This window comes from Protopterus annectens, chromosome 7.part0 (assembly GCF_019279795.1).
Source record: "Protopterus annectens isolate FY-2018-M chromosome 7.part0, PAN1.0, whole genome shotgun sequence".
NCBI lineage: Eukaryota > Metazoa > Chordata > Ceratodontiformes > Protopteridae > Protopterus > Protopterus annectens.
The window spans coordinates 292,997,638-293,021,529 of NC_056739.1; the positions used below are offsets into that span (position 1 = coordinate 292,997,638).

General features: G+C 40.3%; 1 protein-coding gene across 1 annotated transcript in view; it reads left to right on the plus strand.

The window, feature by feature from the left end:
* The window catches only part of TMCC2 (transmembrane and coiled-coil domain family 2), a 1,263,302-nt gene that overhangs the window by 68,340 nt on the left and 1,171,070 nt on the right, over positions 1-23,892 (plus strand). The gene's annotated exons all lie outside the window — the stretch shown is intronic.

A 23,892-nucleotide genomic window follows, 5' to 3' on the forward strand; every position in this document is an offset into this window, starting at 1 on the left:
GACAAGACAAAAACTGGTCAGGGAGGCTGCCAAGAGATCTACAGCAACAACTGAAGGAGCTGCAGGAATTTCTGGCAAGTACTAGTTGTGTGCTCCTTTGACAACAATCTCCCATATTCTCCATATGTCTGGACTATGGGGTAGGGTTGCAAGACTGAAGCCTTTTCATACACAGAAAAACATCCAGGCCCAGCTAAAATTTGCAAGACAATAGATCAAATCTCCCAAAAGCATGTGGGAAACTGTGTTATGGTCTGATAAGACCAAGGTTGAACTTTTTGGCCACAATTCCAAAAGGTACGTTTGGCGCAAAAACAACACTTTGCATCACCAACAGAACACCATCCCCACTGTGAAGCATGGTGGTGGCAGTATCATGCTTTGGGGGTGATTTTCTTCAGCTGGAACTGGGGCTTTAGTCAAGGTGGACGAATTATGAACAGTTCCAAATACCACTCACTTTTGGCCCAAAACCTTCAGGTGAAGATGAAGAGGAATTTCACCTTTCAACACAACAATGACCCAAAGTATACATCCACATCAACAAAAGAATGGCTTCACCAGAATAAAATTAGTTTTGGAATGGTCCAGCCAGAGCCCAGACCTAAATCCAATAGAAAATCTGTGGGATGACCTGAAGAGGGCTGTGCACAAGAGATGCTCTCACAATCTGACAGATTTGGAGGGCTTTTGCAAGGAAGAGTGGGCAAATATTGACAAGTCAAAATGTGCTATGCTGATAGCTTCCTACCCAAGAAGACTGAATGCTGTAATTAAATCAAAAGGTGCTTCAACAAGGTATTAATTTAAGGGTGTGCACACTTATGCAACCAGCTTATTGTACGTTTTTTATTTTTTATATTTTTCCCCCAACAGATTTGTTTTTCAATTGAATTGTACAGGTTGTAGGTTACATTAAAGTGGGAAAAGTTTTGAAATGATTTATCATAGTCTCATTTTTTATATCACAAAAGCCTGGCATTTTAATAGGAGTGTGTACACTTTTTATATCCACTGTGTATGACTCCCAAATATGCAACAAATTCTAGAAGATTTATGATCTTTGCTTGGACGTTTTTGCATAGGTATTTTTATACCCCTTGCAGACTCCAAAGAATGTTTCTTCAGGTAGACTGCAAATGTTGGAGGTGTGATGGGAAAGAAATAGGCAATTGGGAACATATTTTTTAGGAGTGTAATGAAATGGCAACTTTAAAAATTCCCTGCAGACTACTCTGTCAGACATTTTGGGTGAGCAAATTTGTATAACTAACGAATCAAATTTTTTGATGTGATATTGAGTAGGAATTGCCTAGACATAGGAAGGCCTTGCTGAGTTTAATTGTGGTGGTTGCCAAAAAGCAATTACTAAAAAATGGAAAACAAAGTCTAAACCAGCTGGACTAGAAGCAGTGAATATAGTAATAGAGATAAAGAACTTGAAGTGGGATCTTTAGAAAAAGATAAGAACAAGTTACATAGAAAAAAATGGGAATTGTGGGAACAATACATGTAGAATAATGTTTTGGAGAAATGAGGTTTAAGGGAAGGCAGGAATCGAATGAGCTATGTAATGTTTGACTGATAATTACTGTGTAGCTTATAAGTGATGTATAATATTTGCAACTGAAAATATGTCAGTATAGTGTGTTTTCATTTATAGAAATGTTTGCCTATATCAATTCAATAAAAGATGTTTCTTGTTAAAAAAAAAAAAAGATACCAAGAAATTTACCTCAAAAGCAGAGCACAGCTCTGAGGCAAATCTTGACATCCATGTTAAGAATATATAATCAGCAGTTATGATGAGAGAAACTCTGCATAGTTCTTTGTTGTACTTGGAGTTTCGTCTGCTTCAATGTATTACTTGTTACAAACAAAAAAAATTTAGTTGGAGCCCAAACACTTGGTTGTGCCCCACAGGGAATGGCCAGAAGCTAAGTGTACCTCTAATGGGCTAATAGCGTTAAAAGCTGTTAAACACTTCATTCTGCCTTTTCTTGTGTGGCAATAAAAATGTGTTTTCCAGCTTCTAAAGCTGTTACAATTTCTAGTTCTGTTTAATTGTGGATGGTTTTTATGCTTTACATGAGACTAGACCATAACAGCTGTGAATGGTGCATAACAAAACTTGTGCAGGCCAATGGCTGTTTAGAAGATTATATATGATGTATAATATTTGTAACTAAGAATGTGTCAATATGATTTGTTTTCATTTATGTAAATGTATGATTGTCTCTGTCATTAGTAATGATTCAACAAAGATGATTAATAAAAAAAAAAACTTGAGCACATCTTTGATGTCAGAGAGGTGCATAACAATGTTGTTGCCATTCCTGTTTTAGAGGATAATCAGCATGCTAAAAGCACTGTAACATCACTTCACTAATCATAAATAGTATGTTACTGGTTTCAGAAATTCACTCCTGCTACAGGATTTGACTTATTTATTTATTTAGTTTACATTTGTTTACCGAGAGAGTCTGACCGGGCAAGAAGCCCATTTTCAGAGGAGGCCTGGGGAGAAAGGCTCCACAGAGATTAGTACAATAAATGTAATAAAACACAGGCAAATTAAATACAGAACAAAATAATATCAGCATTGGATAAACATACAATAAAATTGATGAACATCTAGTACAGTTGTTAGGCAATGCATTCAGATATTTGGTAACAATTAATATAACATTTAGTACATTAGAAATAAAACACGTTATTTGAGTACAGAACAAAAGAAAGGAGATGATGTATGTTTACTAAGTAAACATCAACGTTAACATCAGCATAGGGTTAAACTACATAGTGATTCAAATGTAACCTATTTGCTTATAGTAGCAAATACATACAGTATATGTTAAGATACAGTGGAGTGTAAGGATATATGGTTCAGCAGTGTCAGTTGGTGAACTTTACTATGTAATGGTGGGGATATTGACTAAGCATATGTTGTACATCTGTTTTGGGGAGCTACCCAGGGTTTGTACAGTTACACATCCATGACTTATGTAAATGGGATCAGAGGCGTTTTTTTAAGTTGTTTTTATTTTCTGTGGTCCTGATTTCTGAGAGGATACTGTTCCATGTTTTAGTGATAGAGGAAGACTAGAGGGAGTCCCCTGAACTATTTTTGCTTTTGGTTACATCGACTAATGCTTTGTTTTTGGATCTTAGTATGCATCTATTGGAGTAGCGATTCAGCAGGCCTTGTAATGTAGGAGTTTTATGGGATTATATAGAATTTGCTGGGTTATTGTAAGTTGATTAAAGGTGATGAGGTCTGGTAATTCAAGCCAGTAAAGTTGCTTGAGTGCTAGGCAGTGATGTGTACTGTAGGATGAGTCTGTAGCAAACTTGGCTATTTTATTGTAGCAACTGTTTAGCTTGTTTAAGTCTTATTTATTTAAATTGATGAGTATGGGGGAGGCATAGAGAAGTGTGGAGACTAGGTGGGTTCTAGTGATGGTGGCATGTTAGAACACAATGTAAGTAAGGGAAGTCGGCAAGCCAGATCCATAATGTCGGGATAAGGAGTGGCTCTAAGGGCTTGGTTGGTCAGGCTTGGGCATGAAATGAGGCTGGGCACGTGTCGCAGCTGGACGAGGTGTCACCCCCTTGCCACCGTCCCCCCTCCGGGGGGGTGGGCGGATGGGGGAGGCAAGTGTGGATGTCCACCGGGCCCTTCCTGTGGATCGCCCCAGCTGTGGCGGGCGCCAGTCCCAACTGGCGTCCTGCATCATCAGGCAGCTAGTAGCTGACTTAGAACTGGTGTGGACTGGAGGGAATCTGACTGTTTAATTAGAACAAAGCATTGTGAATGGCTGAGACAGGTGTTGATGCGATCATACCTCTCAACCTCTTAGCGCACAAAATCTGGTTAAGCCTAATAGAATGGGGGGACAGATTTTAAATATTGCTTTTATAAACTTAGAAAGTTGCTAAAATAACAGGATTTGTCTTAGCATGCATTTTTATGAAGGATATGAAGTCTGAAACACAAATGTATATTATTATTTAGCGACTTCAGTTCTCAGATCATCCCAGTGATTTTCCAGAAAATCACTAATTTTATGAGGAACAGATCAAAAATATGAGGCGAAAATCTGTACAGTTGAGAGATATGTATGATTTCTGCCCAGTGCTCTGAATGTCAAACAGAAGAAATTCAATGAAGTGTGTATAAACGGCAGGAATATGTATGACTCTCTTAAGGTAGCCAAATGCCTCGTCATCTAATTAGTATTGCGCATGAATGGATGAATGAGATTCCCACTGTCCCTGCCTACTGTCTAGTGAAACCACAGACAGGGGAACAGGCTTGGCAGAATCTGTGGGGAAAGAAGAACCTGTTGAGCTTGACTCTAGTCTGGCACATGTTGGTGAGGTACTTTTTGCATCTATATAGGGATCTGAGTTGTTTATGGACTTTTTTATAGTATGTGCAATTTGCAAATCAAATTTCATGTTGTGATCTATGATGACTGTTAGATGTTTGGTGTGTGAGATAAGTGTGATTGGTGTGTTGTTAGCTGAGTGTATTGTGAATGGAGGAATAGGTTCTGTGGCTTTTATAGGATGGAATATAATTAGCTGTAACTTGAAAAACAGACCCATAGTATATGGGAAAAGCTACACTTAAGCACATCATTTCTGTGTTCTATATTCTGCAAACCAGGAGTGCATTTTACAGCAATAAACACTAATATTGGTAGCTGTCCTATTCTGCCCATCCTCTGCTTTCCAGAATAGTACACTTCAGTAATCACTTACACCTGGCTGCTGGCTGTACCTGGCTTCACCTGGCTGTGTGTGGTGACAGTTTGTGGCACCTTCTGTCCAACAGACATTGTATTTAGCATTGCTAGTTGTTGCCCCTGCTGTGAATTACTAAGCTGTAGTTGATTATTTACGGTCTTGCTATGTTGCATCCTTGATGTGGCTGATTGTACTGCTTTACTATATTGTAGTCTTACTATGATAGCATTATAGACCTTGCTGCATGACTTCTGCTTTTCTGTACAGTATTTATTACTGGGTCATCCAAGCCAACTGTAGATGCCTTGAGAACTGTTTTGCACCACTCGCATCTGTACTACCAAAGTCTCTTGTAATATTGTACCCAATGTATTATACAGCTTGTTGGCTCCTATAGCATTTTGCTTATGGTATTAAACACTGCATGAAATTTTAGAAACACTTATCTGCAGCATCTACAGTATCATGCTTAGACATCTGTGCTCGCTACCCAGTTATATGTTAAGAAATACTGCATTGATTAACACACTGTAATGTTCCTGCTTGCTGCTGTAGACACCTCATGTACTGTTGGTTTATCATACTGCAGCATCTGTGTCTGATATTCAGTTAATCTGTATCCTTATAATACTCTATTTTATTGTTCTGTATTTTGTACTGTATTGTGTATCATATTGTATTGTGCTGTGTATAATGTACAAGTTGCACTATTGCACACTGTCTTGTAACTGCTTTGCTGTCCTCTTATATAGGATGCAACTAGTGTATTGTGCTATATAATACTTATTGCACTGTTTTTGCATTATTTTCACGCTTCGCTGTCCTTTTATGTATCCTGCAACTCCTACCAGATAAGACAGTGTGTCATAAAATTCCATAACCTAGCATAATATATGTCATCTGGCATCTCTAGATCAACCATGGATCCTCAATCTGCCTGTGGCCCATCTCACACTAGCCTTCTAACAACAGGCACCCTGAGGCAGTGTACATACTGCTAAGTATTTACTGATAACTATGTGGAATTTCTATAGAATAGGTCCACATGTGACAGATGCAAGTAGTTATTACTATTGGTGGCAAACCTCTCGCACAAACTGGGTGTCAGTACTCCTAGACAAACATAAAACTTTCCTATGCTGAGCAGTTCCCAAAATCACAAAATCCTGCTAGTTGTGATGCTGTAGATGAGATCACTGCAACTAAGCCACTGTGGTAGACCAACTCTCATTCCATACTGCATAAAGCTTCTTCCACCACCATAGTGGTTTACCCAAGCCTTTGAGGTTATAGAGGTCTGTCCATGCATTATGAGAATGTAATTGTTATAGGTGAATCTACATTTTGGTACACAAATGCACCACTCACAAGGCTGAGGAAAAAGATTAAGAACAAGCTGCCTTTCAGGTGCTAGAAAGCACTGAAATACCTTCACCCCAGGTATAAATATGACATGGTCATTGTTCATGTACGTGTGAATGACTTGCAGTGTACCCCCTTTGACTATATGAAAGTGGATATAATGGAGTTGCTCTTGAGTATCTCTGAGTCTGGAAAGAAACTAGTGTTGAACAGTATCTCACCGTGACTGAGAATGATGCCAGAATACAAGCAAGGTGACCAGCTTTAATAGCTGGCATAGTTACTGGTGTCATTCTGAGGTGGCACAATGTTATTATGTGTGTTAGCCTAGATGGAAATGGAAAGTCCTGCTTTTATGCCATGAATGGCCTGCAGCTATCTCATCAGGGTTTTTGTACATTGGCTTAGAGTTTCTTCTCCCTTATAGTGTCTTTTCTTGGCCATTGTTGGTCTTCTCCAGCCACCAGCCTAGTAAATACATATTCCAATACAGAAAACAAAAGTGTAGTACTGCTCAATATTTGGAACTTTAATTAGAAAATATGGGTGAAAATAGTCAGTTTTAGTGTGGTATATGTCCAGTTCTTTAAAATTAAATCCAAAAGTATTAGCAAACAAAAGCAACTGAATGAATTCTTCTCCAACCACCAGCCTAGTAAATACATATAAGTAATTTCTATGTTAAATTGTTAATCGCTATGTAATCCAATGTAACTACTGTCTATTTTACTGTGGAGCTTTTCTCCCTGGGCCTGCGCTGAAAATGGACCCACGTCCAGTCGGACACTCCCGGTCAACAAATTTAAATAAATAAATAAATAAACAAATAAATAAATAAAACTGCAACCATGAACGATCTTAACAAATGCTGGTATATTGAATTTTACTGCGCCTATGTTATTTACATTTAAATCTAAGTATCCATTTGAGCTCTTCTTGCCGTGTTAGTAATGTGATGTTACCACCTCTTAATGATTCCAACCAATGCCCTATATAAACACATACAATCCACAAACGAGAAACATACCTTTAAGTTTTTAATTTTAACTATAATACGGAAACCATTAAGAGGTGGTAACATCACTTTACTGTGAGTGCACCAGTACCTACTGTTATTACTGTGAGAGCACCAGTACGTACAGTTAGTTACTGTGAGTGCACCAGTACCTACAGCTATTACTGTGAGTACACCAGTACCTACAGTTATTACTGAGTGCACCAGTACTTTCAGTTATTATTTTGAGTGCACCAATACCTACAGTTATTACTGTGAGTGCACCAGTACCTACTGATATTACTGTGAGTGGGCCAGTACCTACTGTTATTACTGTGACTGTAACAGTACCTACAGTTATTACTGCGAGTGCACCAGTACCTACTGTTTTTACTGTGAGTGTACCAGTACCTACAGTTATTACTGTGAGTGTACCAGTACCTACTGTTATTACTGCGAGTGCACCAGTACCTACTGTTATTACTGTGAGTGCACCAGTACCTACTGTTATTACTGCGAGTGCACCAGTACCTACTGTTATTACTGCGAGTGTACCAGTATCTACAGTTATTTCTGCGAGTGCACGAGTACCTACAGTTATTACTGTGAGTGCACCAGTACCTTCAGTTAGTATTGTGAGTGCACCAGTACCTACAGTTATTCCTGTGAGTGCACCAGTACCTTCAGTTAGTATTGTGAGTTCACCAGTAACTACAGTTATTACTGTGAGTACACCAGTACCTACTGTTATTACTGTGAGTGGGCCAGTACCTGCTGTTATTACTGTGAATGTACCAGTATTTACAGTTATTACTGCGAGTGCACCAGTACCTACTGTTATTACTGAGAGTGTACCAGTATCTACAGTTATTACTGCGAGTGCACGAGTACCTACAGTTATTACTGTGAGTGCACCAGTACCTACTGTTATTACTGCGGGTGTACCAGTACCTACTGTTATTACTGCAAGTGTACCAGTATCTACAGTTATTACTGCAAGTGCACGAGTACCTACAGTTATTACTGTGAGTGCACCATTGTTATTAGAGTACAAGTAGCACAAACATTATAAGCCATTATTTTATGCTGGCAGTCTTCCAATTTAAAAATAAATTCTGTAAATTGTCACTATCTTTCAGATTTGTACATCATCTGGCATATTATAACTTCACATTTAGTACTTTAAGGAGCATACTGTTTCACCACAGTGAATGACTACATTTTAAAATATTTTGTTTTAAAAGAATCTCTTGAGAAGATGATATCGTTTGTGTAGCACTTCTAATGGGGCATTTCATACACATAGGTTTAGCAACCTACATGAAGTATTTATTTCTGTTTACATGAAACAACCTACTTACTACTAAAAAAGTTAAGTTAGTTGACTAATATTTTTTGGAGAAACATTATAAGCAAAACATGAACGGGAACTGTATCTTCCTGTTGTCCTGAAGTTGCAGAAATAAACGATAAATATTTCACACACGTAAAAGTTCATGTTACTGAAAAATAATCCACATAATATTAGGACTACCTGATTAACTGTTATGGATGCAGCAAGTAGAAATGTGTTTAATATTAAAAAAGAAAACTTACATTTCATCTCTGGGCCTTCCCTTTGCACCCGCTTCCTCCTCTTGTAGCAACGCATGCTGGTGACAGCTCAGATCATCATACTCTTACATGCACTGAGCAGCAGATAGTGGAATGATGTTAGAGGCTCAGGTACTACCAGGCATCCACTTTCCTGAAGGGCTATTAGCTGCTTCCCGAAGGCCCTGTGAAGAAAGTAAAGGAATATTTTGGTCTTCTTCATGCATTATGCAGGAGCTCTGTGCTGTGAAGGTCAATATACAAACAATACAAGCTAAATGAAAATATTAGACATACACAAAAGCACACCTGTTTGTGAATCATGGTGCATATAGTCATTCACTATTCATTTGCAAGATGCATGGCCATGTGTCCTTCTCATGCACCAGCTTTGACTTTCACTGACTTATGCAATTTTCAGGAATGGGTTGCAGATTAAGAATGTGGTGCACAAAAGTACAATTGTCCAGTTCAGAGGCATTTTTCCAGAAGCTCTTACCTGTTTATGAAATATTTTTTTTTGCATGCAGCTGCATTTAGTGTGCTTTCGGCTCAGTAGGATAGTTGTGGCAGAAGAAGACTACATTATTTATGTTGTACAAAAGCAGATATTCTGTCCACATGTCCGGGATGGACAGTGATGATACCATGCCATGTCAGCAGATAAGTTTCCAGGCTAGACTCGGCCAAAAATTACTGTGCTATAATTTAGCACACTTCTCAGGGCCTGCATACTGTGAATATGGGTCTGTATGGAATAGATTCATTCAAAGTACCTGTACACAGTCTTGGTAATCATAAGATGTATTCCTGTACAGGAGTCAGCATGTCCAGGTGATGAGGCAGACATGGGCTGGAAGAATAATGCAGTGCTGAAAACTATATGGTGGTGGGGGCTCTCAGACAGTATGGACTACTGCTGTTATGAGTGGGTGGGGTGGTGCAGGCCCAGGTCATTCACTCTGTGGGTGGGTACAGCAGCACATTGGTCACTGTAGCATGACTGTTATGATCAGCAGTCCCAAACAGAATGCATTTAGTATTCTGAGAGAAAGTTCCTTGGGGGCTTGGCCCACCAGGGTCCACAGTACTGGTGGATGTGAAAGAGTTCCTTGTGCACCTCGGAGCAGGAGATGCAATATGGTTTATCTCCTGTGGTGATGCCAATAATCAATACTATGCTGTCCCATCCCACTTGTGTCACAGTGGGTGAGAGAGAAGTTAGTAACAGTTATTTAGTTGCTAATTGAGCAGGTGAGCTGGTATGGATCACTTTTTATCAATTTCTTTGGCTATTTGCCAATGACATCACAAATCAGCAAAAGACTGCTTAATTATACGTGTACAATCTAAAGACGACACTCTAAATTACATTTGAATTTTTCTCACGTGTAATTTGGAATGCTATCACTACATTGTACATGTATGTGATTAACCAATTTATTCCTGATTTGTAATTTCATTGGCAAACAGCCAGGAAATGGGAAAAAAAGCTTTAGTAACTATGGGGTAATGTAACCAAACATACCTCACAGCTTCTTGGTTCAAGAAATTTGGACAAAGCCTAAAATAATGGGACAACAAAAGCCCCAAAACAGTGACTGATTTTAAATATTGCTCTTATAAACTTAGAAGTATGCTAAAATAAAATGATTTATGTTACCATGCTTTTTCCAAATGATGTGAAGTCTCAAATTCAAATCTATGATATTATTTAGTGACTTCAATCCTCAGAGATTTGCCAGAAAATCACAAATTTTATCAGGAGACCAAAAATGTGAGTCAAACATCTGGACAACTGAGAACTATGAAACCAAGTAAAGTTTAATACGAAGTAGGGTTGCCAACTTTTCATGTCAAAAATTCTGGACATTTACACAGAAGGAAAATGCAAGTAATTTTGGTACCCGACATGGAAAATTTTGCTTAATAATCATTAGACTGAACAGAGATGATGAAGCGATTATTATGATAAAGTCATTTTTTACAATATTTATGTTGCTGTATTATACAGTTTTGTGTCTTTCGGCTTTTCCCAGTTAGGGGTTGCCACAGCGGAACTCCGGTCCGCTAATGATTGGCAGTTGATTTTTACGTACCGGCTTGCCAGTCCTGACCCACAACCTTCAATGAAGGTACGCCCATTCACGCATGTCTCCACGCAGAAGACGCTCTAGCTGATAATCGAACCGGACAGCGTCTTACTGTGAGGCGACAACGCTACCGCAGCACGAGCACCGCGGGTGTTGCTGTATTATAAAGTATTTTGCCAAATATCAGGTATGAACCCATTTTCTCAAATAACCACATAACTACCCACCAGGTGTACTGTAAAACAACAACAACAGAAAAATCTCCATTGGCACCAGTATGATAACTAAAATGTATTCCTAAAATTATTTCAACCAAATCAGAATAAAAGTTAAACGTCTGCTGAGACAGGGCAGTTACAACTAAAAAGTAAGTTTTTTATAACCTGCATTTTTCACAGAACAAGTAGTCTGCAACTGTGATTGACATAAAGAGTGGAAACACTGAGAGGAAAGCTAAAACAGTGCATGCCACAAGAAAGCCTCACCATCTGCTGTCTTAAACATAAGCCATAACTCTGAGCATACCTAAAAGAAACAAACCACAATTCAAGTCTAAAATGTTCATGTTCCACTCTTTTAACCATTGAAAAGGTCTGTCAAACAACACAGTCTTAAATGTTTTCAGTTATACCTGTGGTGAATACAACTAAAACATATTAATTCATCATAATGACATTTTATAATTATAAAAGAACATATTTCATCATCCTGTGAGATTCCTAGTTGACGCTGTCAGTAACCAGTAGCACATGCTCCACATTTACTGAGCAGCTGTCCCCACTTAGTGAAAATATAGCCCAAAGTGAAAACCTTGTTAACTTAAGTAGATAAAATATGGACCAAACCCATTATAGAACAAAAAAACCCCCCAAATTGATGGAGTGAAGCAACACAATCCCTGTCAGCAAATTCCAAATTCTAATTCACCTTACTTCCATATACACAATTAAATGATCAACCCTTGGTGTAGATCCAGATGCAATTTTCAAAAAAAAACCTGGTCACAGAGCAAGCAGCGCATACACATATAAATACAAATAGAGGGAATCAAGTTGTCTGACCCAGCACACAAAACACAGACCAAGACAAACAAAATTAAAACCCATAAACAAAACAAAATCCATGAGATATCAGACTAAATTAAAATTTGGAGAGATGAAAGGCAGAACACAACTCATAGCTGCTGACCACAACCTCTGTTTTGCTTGAAAGGCTAACCACTGCTCAGGTCTGTAATACCTGCAACTGATACAGCAGGGATCAAACCACAGCACTTTTACTTAAATGTCAAGAACTGTATCACAAGGCCAAACTGAAGTCATTGTAAAAGCAGCCTAGAATTTTAATTATTCTTATTATTTATTAAGGGTAATCAGGGGCAGTTGAGGAGAAGTATGCCCTCATACCTCTCAATCTCTTAGTGCAAGATATTTGGACAAAGCATAAAATAATGGTAGGAGTGGGACAAAGGCCCAAAAATAGAGACATTTTAAATAATGCTCTTATAAATTTAGGGGAATACAGAAGTAATCAGAGACAATTAAAGGACCACTACGGACAAATGATGAAATAAACATATATTTTTTATCTTGCCATGATTTACTACACCTCCCAAAGCTGTCTGCAGCAAAATAAGTACTCATTCCTAATTTTATTTTGTTTTTACTCTTGTCTGCCCTCATGGGGGCAGACATCGTGATTCCTTTGGAAAGCCAAATCTATCCTATAATGCACAGACTGAGAACAAATAGCCCTACCATTTGTTGTCAGACTAGACTTCCATTCACTTAGAATGGAACACCTGAAAAAAACTGCCAAGTTTGAGAGTCTGCAGCTCATGTGTCATTGACTGGTATGCGCTGAGTCTTACAAATGTTGTTCCTGCTGATGTACTAATGCACTCAAACATAGTACTGACAAACACAAGGGAATGTATAGGTCTGAATCAAGCAGTGATGAAATTGCTAGGGACTTCACTGAGCACAATTTTACTCTTAATCACTCCATTTCATAATCCATAACATTTGCACCACACTTACAAAGGCACACCTCCACCTTACACAAACCCAGCTACCCGCACTCACACAACATACCAGTCAAATTTAAGGCTTTTCCCACCTCTCTGCAAAACACTGCTGTAATGGCTTTGGCAAACAAATGAAAATGATTGATGGGTGTTGGTTCAAGACTCCTATCCATATCTCTCAACAGTACAGATTTTTGCAGAAAGTCCAGATTTTTTGTCTGTTTTTCATAAAATTGCAGTTTTCTGTCAAATCACTGGCAAATCATTGAACACTGTAGTCAGAAAGTTGACAGGCATTTGATTTTTAGACTTCATATCCTTAAGAAAATTCACCCAAATGCAAAACCTGTTTATCAACTTTCTAAGTTTGTAAGTGCAATATTTATAAATAGTCCCATTTTTGGGCCTTTGTCCCGTATTATTTATGGCCTTGTCCAGATTTCTTGTTCTATAATGTTGAGAGTTATGCTGCCATCCCTTCCTACTGGAGCCAGTCCACTGCACTTGCACAAGTGTCCCCCTCAGTAGGGCAGCAAGCAGGTATCAGTGCAGATTTGCTTTATAGCTCTTTTATACCACACACACACACACACACACACACACACACACACACACACACACACACACACACACAGTAAATCTTGTTGTCCGTGTTATTTCTTCTTTTCCTTGGTTTCGTTTCTCTTACTTGTAATGTTGCTTTTACTCATTTTTTCTCTTGCCTCCCATATCTGCCCTAATTATTACTTCCAACAAATACTTTTTCTCACTCTTTCTTCTCTTCCCCTCCTCCTCTTTATCCACTGTTTGAACTTTTCCACTCTGACATTTGCTATATTGGTAAATAATGAACTGTCACCCTTATGTCAGCACATTTCAATGCTACATAATATTGTATTTAATCTAATAACAGGTTCATAGGTAGGTACTAGGCTATCGGCCCAAGGGCCTAAGTAAGCCTAGCCAACAAGTTTCCCTGGCTTATACCACCCAAGAAAGTTATTTTCCTGTGCCACTGTCGAGCAGAGCCATAGAACTGATTCCCGGGGTATATTTTCCTATCTCCCATCCACTCAAAAATTTTTCTTGAAAAGTGCTAATGAGGAACTTTGCTTGACATAGATGGGTAGCTTGTTCCAGAGTATGAGAAGTCTCTGGGACAGGAATCTATCTCTCCAGCATGTCCTGTTTATTGTGGTGACAAGGTTTAGGTGTGCAGGGTCCTGGGTTCGAGCCTTGCAGAGGCTGTTTATTTTTTTTTCAATCATAGCCTCACCTCAGGCTTTGTGCCTGCTGATTGGTGCACAACTATGGTTATCCCACTCCACAAGGGAGGAGCCACCATAGACCCTGGGAACTACCGCCCCATTAACCTGACGAGCCTGGTCTGCAAGGCCATGGAACATATCATCATGGAACTTATAAACAAAGACATTGGTAATCTCCAAACTCTGGACTCCACCCAGTTCAGGTTTGTAAAAGGCAGATCATGTCTCCTAAACCTGATAGACTTCTTTGAAGCAATCACCAAAGCCATAGACAAGGGTAAGATGGTTCACACAGCCTATCTAGATCTTGCCAAGGCTTTCAACACCATTCCCCTCTCTGGAATTATAGATAAACTCACTAAACTAGGTATAAATCCCTATGTCACAAGATGGGTTGGCAACTGGCTCAATGACAGAACCCACACTGTGAAAGTAGCAGACTCCAAATCCGACTTCAGACCAGTGACAAGTGGAGTACCATAGGGTTCAGTCCTGGGTCCTCTCCTGTTTGGTATCTACTTCTCTGAAGTACAGGCTAACACAGAATGTCTTTGGCTAACAAAGTTCACAGATGACTGCAAACTAGGAGCCATAATCGAAACTCCTAATGATGTGGACATCATACAAAAGGGCCTCACTGAGACAGATGCCTGGTAAGCCATGGCCTCAAGCTCAATGCCAAAAAGTGCATTGTCACCCCCTTTGGTAAAAACTCTGTGCCCATGAACTACAACATAGGCGGTAGTATACTTAACACCAAAAGTGTGATAAGAGACCTTGGGACACAGGTGGACAGTATTCTCTCCTTTGATAATCACATCGCCACAGTAGTCAGGAAATCCTTCTATGTGGCACACCTCATCACAAAAGGTTTCTCATCCAGAAAAAAAGAGGTAATTGTTCCCCTCTACTCATCACTCATTAGACCCATTATAGAGTACAATGCCCCTTTTGGTATGTACCTCACAAGACATCTACAACAACTGGAAAGGCCACAGAAATATCTCACAAAGAGGATTACCTGCCTCAAACAGATGCCCTATGCAGACTGTCTCAAAAAACTTCAGCTTTACTCCATCGCATATCGCCTACTCAGACATGATCTCTGCCTAACATACAAAGCTATGTCAAACCCAGAGCTTTTGGACATGCACCCCTTAAAGAAATCCCAATCCCTCCGCGCTACATACTCTAGGGACCCAAACCTTGTCACCACAATAAACAGAATATGCCAGAGGGATAGATTCCTGTCCCAGAGACTTCCCATACTCTGGAATAAACTACCTATCTACATCAAACAAAGCTCTTCATTAGCACTCTTCAAGAAAAATCTTGATGATTGGATGGGAAATAGGAAATTCACTCCGGGGATCACCTCTGTGGCTCTGCTCGACAGTGGCACAGGAAAATAATTTTCTTGGGTGGCAAAAGCCAGGGTACCTTTTTGGCTGGGCTTGTATAGGCCCCAGGGCCGAAGGCCTAGTACCTACCTATGAACCTATATGTTCCATGGCCTTGCAGACCAAACTCATCAGGCTAATAGGACGATAGTTCCTGGGATCAGTGGTGGCTCCCCCTTTGTGGAGTGGGATAACTGTTGCTGTGCGCCATTCAGTGGGCACAAAGCCTGATGTGAGGCTATGACTGAACAGAGGCGATCTCTGCTTAACATACAAGGCCATGTCAAACCCTGAGCTGTTGGACATGCTTCACTTAAAGAAATCCCAATCCCTCAGAGCCACACGCTCCAGGGATCTAAACCTTGTCATCACAATGAACAAAACATGCTGGAGGGATAGGTTCCTGACCCAGAGACTCCTCATACTCTGGAATAGACTGCTCATACATATCAAGCAGAGCACCTCATTGGCCCTCTTCAAAAGGAACCTTGATGATTGGATGGGAGATAGGAAATTCACCCCGGGGATCAAGTCAGTCGCCCTGCTAGACAGGGGCCTGGAGAAGTAAATATTGTGGGAAAAAATATCCAGGGAATTGTTATGGCTAGGCTTGCATAGGCCCTAGGGCCGATAGCCTAGTACCAACCTATGAACCTATGAACCTAGGGTGCTTTGGTGGGGAGCCACCACTGTAAAACGCAGCCTGGGATGTTGTCCAGTCCCATGGATGCTGTGTTTTTGTCTTTAGAGAGTGCAGCTTTTACCTGTGTAGTTGTGATTACAGGGACTTTGCATTCTTCCTGTATAGATATGGGCCCTTTAGGGTGTGAGAGGGTGGTAAAGTTAGCACTGAACCTATCTGCCAGAATGTTGGCAATATCAGTTGTTTCTGTAATTTTCATGCAGTTGTGCTGTAACTCAGAGCAGATCTGGGTGTTGCCATTGAGATTCTTGACATAGCTATAGAATGCTTTGTGGCTGTCCTTAGAATCAGTGGCGATTTTATTTTCATAGCTAGCTTTGGATGCTCTTATAAGGGATCTCAGTGTCTTACTGAGGCTGACCAGGGAGCTCCACCACTCATGCGATTTCACTCTCTTTTGGAACAGTTTTGTCCTTCTGTTGTACAGTTTGTTTATGGCAGGGGATGGCAGGGGACCACCAGATTGGCTTCCTTTTTTTGGAGGATAGCTTCTTGGTTCTGTTTGGGATAGCACAATCCATGCACTCATGTAAGTGCTTATAGAGTGCATATGTGTATGAGTCAGCAGTCGTAACTGTATTGGCCGCCTGCATGGGTGTCATGAAGTTCACCACTTCTGTCATAAGAAGCATGAAGTTGGCTATGGAGACATTTTTTACCATGGTTTCCTTAATGTGGGGTGGGATGTGGATATCTAGGGTGATTAGCTTATGGTCGGCTCTGACCAATAAGGAGTTGACTTCGGGTGTGGAACACCGGTCATTCATATTGGTAATGACTAGGTCTAGGATATTGTTGCCCTTGGTGGGCGTGTGGATAAGTTGATCCAGGGCACTGGAATTTATGAATTCCAGAAAGCGTTGAGCGAAAGAGTTGGTACATGAGTAGTTTTCCCAGTTAATGGTGGGGTAGTTGAAATCGTCCATTATTAGGGTGTTTGAACCCTAATGTTTTCCAGTATATCAAGAAAAGAGGAGTGGGAGTCCTGGGGCATGATGGGGGATCTGTAGCAAGCTACAATTTGGATTGCAGTTTTGCCCAGAGTTAGTTGCACTTGGATAACCTCGGATGCATTATGCTGAGCAACTAGCCTGGAGGTGTGGATATCTTTAATGAATATGGGCACACCTCCGCCTTTGGTGTTCCGGTCCAGGTTACGTGGCCGAAAAGTGTGGTATGAGTTATAGCCTGGTAGTGCAGGGGTGATCTTTGGAGCCTTGAACCAGGTCTCAGTCACTGCACAGGTATTGATGTTCCCCATTTTAAGGAGTGCCTTGAGTGAGTGCATTTTGAGATTTAGACTTCTAGCATTGAGTAGCATTACCCTCAGTTTTTGCTTGCCTGTTCCTGTTATATTTGAAACTTGTCTAAAAAAGGCACTATAGGGGCGGCAAGAGCCTTAGCCAGTATCACGAATCCCATGGGCGGCAGGTGCAGGCCATCTCTGGCAAAGCATCATGGCCTGTCGACCATGTCGTCCCAGGCAGACAGATACTGGATCCTCTTAGAATGACACAAGAAGCTTAGCCAACTGTTGAAGTCAATCATTTTGTCCTTGTACTGCGGTATAATTCTGGGCGATGGCAGAATGCTACTCAGGGCTAGGGTCATACCTCCCTGGGCTACAAGATCGGAGAGCTCTTCCATGTCTCTTTTCATGTAGTCCAGGTAGGCATGTCTCAGGTCATTCACACCAACATAGACAATGACATAGTCATATTTGTACTTGGTTGTGGAGTGACCTGAGTGCATGGGTTATGTGGCAGATCCTGGCACCCGACAGCCAGCTGACAGTAACCTTCTCCTTGTTTAGCCTGGTAAGTGGGACATCAGTGTGCCTGACTATAGAGTCACCTATGACTAGTGTGTTGGGTACGTTGTTTTGCCTAATATATTATCTATGTTATTTTGTTTGTGTCTTTCGGCTTTTTCCCGGTTAGGGGTCGCCACAGCGGAACTCTGGTCCGCTAATGATTGGCAGTAGAGTTTTACATGCTGGCTTGCCGGGCCTAACGCACAACCTTCAACGAAGGAACGCCCATTCACGCATGTTGTCACACAGAAGATGCTCTAACTGAGAACTGAAGGGCAACGTCTAACTGTGAGGCGACAACGCTACCACAGCACCACCAGTTATAAGATATATATATATATATATATATATATATATATATATATATATATATATCTATATATATATATATATATATATATATATATATATATATGTGTTTGCCCATAACATCTGAATAAGTGAGTGGGATTTTCATGACAGCATCAAGGAAACATTTTCCTTCCTTCTGTGTTTTTTTTTCTTAAGTTTTGGATTTTTCATGGTATATTGATTGATTTTCTTAGTATATTTTATTTTTTATTTATTTTCCATTTGTTTGCCACGTTAGTCCGACTGGACACAAGATGACCGTTTTCAGCGGAGGCTGAGGGAGAAAAGCTCCAGATACATAGTAAACAATTATAAAAAATAATAAAAATAAATTATACAAACATAGCTATTTTGTACAAAGAGCATAGAAAATATAAAAGGCGGAAAATCATAGTTTTACAATTGATGCAGCATACACAGGGGCGTAGAATATTGAGAAACAATTAAGCAAGATAATATACAACAAATATACAACTGCTTGAACATAAATTCAAAAATAAGTTTCCATAGACAAATAGGGTCATAAACTAGAAATCATAACTATATTGATATGATTTATATTGCATTTATCTTGTTTTAATGATGGTATGTGTGTATTATTGTATGTGTCATATGTGCACAAATATTTGTATTAATCTATGTATTTACAGTATATTGACAAAGTACTGGGTCACATCAGAGGCTTGGGAGGTCATTGTTAAGAAAGTGAGAACTGTTGTAAAGCTTGGCATTAAATACCATAAGTTCAGGTTGTGCTATAAGAGAACTATGTAAAGATAACCATGTCAGCAGCCAGAATGCATTATAAAACTGAATGTTTTACTGTGCACATTAAGAAATGGATAGATTGGCCCAAACTCTGGACTGATGTGTGCCTTTTTTTTTATTCCTGGGGAAATGCTATTCAGAAGTGAAGAGACATATACAGGAATAGTTTTAGTGGCACACCAGGCTGTGATTTTTTTGATGTCTGTTGTCATGCAAAACTGACAAAATAGTTGAATCTACCCAAGCTGGAAGTGCCCACTGAAGGAGGGGAGATGGGAGAAGTAACTTGGCCAAGAATTGAAACTTGCAAAACTGCTCCTTGTGAAAAGTCTTTTTTATCTCAGTAATTTGTTGACACTTTTGCAAGTTTCTTTCAGAGAATGTGTAGTACATCAGTAGGAACAATATTTGTAAAACTCAGCACATACCAGTCAATGACACATGAGCTGCAGACTCTCAAACTTGGCATTTTTTTTCAGGTGGTCCATTCTAAGTGAATGGAAGTCTAGTCTGGCAACAAATGGTAGGGCTATTTGTTCTCACAGTCTGTACATTGAGACAGATTTAGCTTTCCAAAGGAATCACAAAGTCTCCCCCCATGAGGGCAGACGAGTAAAAAAAATAAAATTAGGAATGAGGACTTATTTTGCTGCAGGCAGCTTTAGGAAGTGCAGTAAATCATGGCAAGATAAAAAATATGTTTTTTCACTGTTTGCCCGTAGCTGTCCTTTAAGGACAAATCATAAATACTCTTAAAACTTGAAACATTGGCAGAATAAGAGAATGCAAATTAAGATACACTTTTCTGTAGCAAAAGAAGCCTGCAATTCAAATTACTGTCATTATTTATTAAGGGTAATTCACCACCTTTTCTACAAGAGCCATTTTAAGATGGATTAAGACAGAGATAAAATATGGGTCAAAATCAGGGACAGCTGGTGAGATGCATGCTGCCATACCTCTCAACCTCTTAGTGCAAGAAATCTGGACAACTTCTAAAATAATGAGAGAACAAAGGCCCAAAAATGGAGACAAACTTAAGATAGTGCTCTTATTAAATTAGAAAATTGCTAGAATAACAGGATTAGTGTTAGCATGTTTATTATTCTGAAGGAGTCAAATGTATATTGTTAGTAATGGACTCCTGAAAAGGAAAACAATGGACAGTTGACTACCATTTGCTGTCTTGCATCCCTCTTATATTGACCATTCACACACACACACACACACACACACACACACACACACACGCACGCACAAGTACACATGCACAAGTACACACACACACACACACACACACACACACACACACACACACACACACACACACAATGACAAACTAGTTAATTGCCAACTCAGAGTTCACTCACTACTCTCCACTACTTACATTTTCTGGAGAGAGTGATTGAGTGTGACTGTGAGTGACTTACTTTTCTAAGTCCTTGTTCGGTCTGTAATGTCCATTCTGTTCATCTGGGCAAATGCCTCGCTAATGAGCTGATGGATGCTGCAGGGCGCAGGCAACCTGGCTGGCACAGTGGCACATAACTTTTTTTTTTTTTACACTTCAGGAGGAGTCATGACTTGCGAGTCAGGATTCAATATGGCAGTAAAAATTTAAAATAAATAAAGCAAGGCTTAACAGATAGCTACTGCACTTGCTGCTGAGCTGATAGACTGAACTATTAAGTTGGTCAGGCCAGGGGAGGGAGGCCAATGTATCCACTTAATGGTGCTTAGTCTGATGCCTGGGGGAGAAAAAAACCCATCAATAATAGAAATGTGCTCCCACACTCCTAAAAGAGTGGAAGAATCCAAGCCAACCACAAGTGCACCATCCAACTCTGCCTGTAGATAATTGATTTTATTTTTTCTGGACAATACGCTGTCCAGAAAACGCAGTCTCCATTTTCAGGACAGTGTCCCTTAATTCTGGACAGTCCAGAAGAATTCCAGATGGTTGGCAACCCTAAATGCAAGTAATGGGTACTGCTGATACTATGACAAACATAGAATCTTCAGTGAATGAAACAGACATTGAGGTAAGGGTAGAGAAAATGTGGACAATGTTGTAAAAAGATATATATTATTTACAAATTAAAGTTGTCAGTAAACAAACAAGTTAAATATCAGTTGGCCTGAAAGCTATTAAGAAACACAGATGAAAATTTATACTAACCTATGTCTCGAAAACATGTACATTTGTTCCATAGTTGTAGATATCCTTAAGTGGGAGGATGTCTATGGCAGGAATCCCTAATGGCAAATTGTTGCATCTACACAGCAGATGGTTTCATATACTGTTACTACATGTACTAACTGTAACCTACCAAACTTGGCATGATACACTTGTCTGTTTATGTTATGAATCAGGCCTGCAATACAGTTATGCATCCCCAGAAGGTAAAGTTGAGAAAACAATTTATGCATTAACACCCATGCCTTGTTTAACATGAGTGCAACCGTATAGCCACTGTGTTCATTCTGCTGTTTTGTATGTTATGCAGTTGCAGGTATCAGCAGTAATGGGACAGAACTAGGAAAAAAAATGAGGCTTTGGTGCCTTTGGTGATGATGCCGAGAAAAAAGAAGACATGTGAGACAGTCAGAGGTCATGGGGATACTGTCTGTACTATTCCTGGGTGGGCTGAAACCAGACATGGTGCATGTACAGCAGAACATACTGTGGATGAGTGCAGCATGAGTGCTCCCCCTGTGTCTGCTACAGTAGATACAAAGATGAGCATGACTTCTTTTGTGGGCATACCCACCATATGCTAACAACACAAGAGTACCTAATGCCCAGTAACATCACATTACACAGTTGCTGCCTAACATGTTTAGTTTTAGGAATAAATGAGCAGATGTGCTGGAATGTCATATAGGTTCATAGGTTCATGAGTAGGTACTAGGGTATCGGCCCAAGGGCCTAAGGAAGCCTAGCCAACAAGGTTCCCTGGCTTACGCCACTCAAGAAAGTTATTTTCCTGTGCCACTGTCGAGCAGAGGCACAGAAGTGATCCCCGAGGTGTATTTCCTATTTCCCATACACTCATCAAGATTTTTCTTGAATAGTTCTAATGAGGAACTTTGCTTGACATAGATGGGTAGCTTGTTCCAGAGTATGGTAAGTCTCTGGGACAGGAATCTATCCCTCCAGCATGTCCTGTTTATTGTAGTGACAAGGTTTAGGTCCCTAGAGCATGTAGCTCAGAGGGATTGGGATTTTTTTAGGTGTAGCATGTCCAACAGCTCTGGGTTTGACATAGCTTTATAAGTTAGGCAGAGATCACCTCGGAGTAGGTGATATGCTACAGAGTATAGCTGGAGATTTTTGAGACGGTCAGTGTAGGGCATCTGTTTGAGACCAGTAATCTTTTTGTGAGGTGCTGCAGATGTCTTGTGAGGTACATTCCAAAAGGAGCGTTGTACTCTATAATGGGTCTAATGAGTGTCGAGTAGAAGGGAACAATGACCTCTATTTTCCTGGATGAGAACCCTTTTGTGATGAGGTGCGCCATGTAGAAAGACTTCCTAACTACTGTGGCGATGTGATTATCAAAGGAGAGACTACTGTCCACCTGGGTCCCAAGGTCTCTTATCACACATTCGGTGTTAAGTAGACTGCTACCTATGTGGTAATTCATGGGTACAGAGTTTCTACCAAAGGGAATGACAATGCACTTACTGCCACACCATCTGTAGTGAAACTAGCAAGTGTGCTGCATTACATTTCGGAGAATGCTGCCCAGAACAATCAACTCCTTGAAGATATGGAGGAGCTACACAGTGAAATGACCAGTCTATGTAGCTTATGGTGACACACATCATATTAGCTAGTACTTCCATGTTTAGGCTTGGCAGTGCCATCATGTCTACCCACATTGGCAGTGTTGTCCATGCCTGAGGTTGGGTACATTTCTGGGGTGGACACATATATGGGCCTTTGCAGGTGTTATGCTCAATAGCTGTGTCTGGCTTTGTCAGAAGACTTGCCACTCTTCCTTGTGGATAGTGATAGTCCAAACCTCCAGACCTAGGACACCTCATTAGTGGCTCCGTCCAGGCTCAGATCATCAAACAGTTCACTGTTCCCACCATGAAGGTATAGAGGTCTGCCATCTCTAATCTTTAAAGTGACACCAGGTCAGGTCATGCACTCCCACCCGGTCCCTGTCACAGGAGGGAATTATCCCTGGCACCCTTGAAACTTTCAGAGGACACAGAACGTGCATATGGCTCATGATGAATTTTCCCCACCCAGTTTGTGTTAACTGTTTTGTGCTGTTGTGTCCCCTGAGCAGATGATGACTGTGACCTTCGATGTCCTGCCCCCCTCCTGTGTTGTATTGAGGAGATGTCAGTGTGACCCAACCACGCACAGACTAGCACAGCCTGTAAGGAGCACTGCATGCATCATATTTAGTCTAGATGACACTGTCATTTCATGAATGTTATGGCCCAGAGCTGATGTCCAGATGTTGCCAGAATTACAGTACTATTATAGGCTCATAGGTGTGTACTAGGCTAATGGCCCTGGAGCCTTTACAAGCCAACCCATAGGATTACCCTGGCATTGTACCACCCAAACTTAGTTACCAGTGCCTCTGTTGAGTAGAGCCACTGGAGTGATCCCCGGGGTGAATTTTCTATTTCCCATCCACTCTTCAAGATTTCTCTTGAAGAGGGCCAGTGAGGTGCTCTGTTTGACATATATGGGAAGTCTATTCTATCGCATGGGTAGTCTCTGGGTTATGAACCTGTCCCTA